A 1,061-nucleotide genomic window follows, 5' to 3' on the forward strand; every position below is an offset into this window, starting at 1 on the left:
AGAGAGAGAGAGAGAGAGAGAGAGAGAGAGAGAGCCATTTTTTTCCTTGCACCCACTGACACGCATGCACGCACTTCTTCTAGGGTCAGCCGGATTGCCGGCTATTTCTAATCTCCTGTTTTTCGATAATGAAGCCAGTGACGGTGACATAAGACCCTCGAACAAACATATTATGATCCACGCAGTAAAACCATTACCATTGACGGGGCGGCCTCGAAACTGAGGGCTGCCCTATGTGAAGAATAATATGTGTACGGTACGATATCTAAGTAGATTAGTTCTGTGATTGGGAGTCAACACAAGATTCCTGTTGTTTTAGCGTTTGGGAGCGCAGCACTGACGTCAATGCAGAAGGTGTAATCCTCTATTTTGATATAATATTTAATTCTTCTCTCCATCTGAAACCTATCTAAGCCTTTGTCTCTCCCCGGTTATTTTTATCGATTCTTTAAAAACAGCTAGATGGAGGGGGTCTACTTACCTGAGGCTTATGGGGGTGGATCACGATTGAGGGCAAAGAGTGCTTAAGTTGTAACTATGCCCTGACGCATTGAATGATGTAAGCTTGTCCTATATTTTGGTCTTGAATTGGGACTACGTCACGTTGATTGAATCTTGATGACTTGTCCTGTTTTATGGCTTGTTTTGAGGACCCCAGCACGTGAGCGTAGCGTGGTTGCACGCACGGAAAATTAATTTTGTCCCCGTTCGTTGAGCTCCTTAAGGTTAATATACGTGTTTTGCTATAGTCCCGCGCCATTGAACCGAAACCTCCATTGTCTCCATGTAAGACATGTGAGTCGGTTCCCCGGAGATATAGATCCACTCTGTATTTCAGACAAGACAGATACTGTACTTTTCTTTTCTTTCGGACTATAAGATATGCCAAAATCAACAACCAAATGATTTACAATCTTTTTTTTGTTTGTTAAGTGACTGAACTTATAAAAGTTGTCACTGACTTCCAATACGGTGGACTTTTGAATGATTCCTAACATAAATAATTATACACCGTACATATATGTGTGTTGTTTTTGTTTTTTTACATTATTTTTTTTTTG

This window comes from Aplysia californica, unplaced genomic scaffold (genome assembly GCF_000002075.1).
Source record: "Aplysia californica isolate F4 #8 unplaced genomic scaffold, AplCal3.0 scaffold00748, whole genome shotgun sequence".
In the NCBI taxonomy this organism is placed as follows: domain Eukaryota; kingdom Metazoa; phylum Mollusca; class Gastropoda; order Aplysiida; family Aplysiidae; genus Aplysia; species Aplysia californica.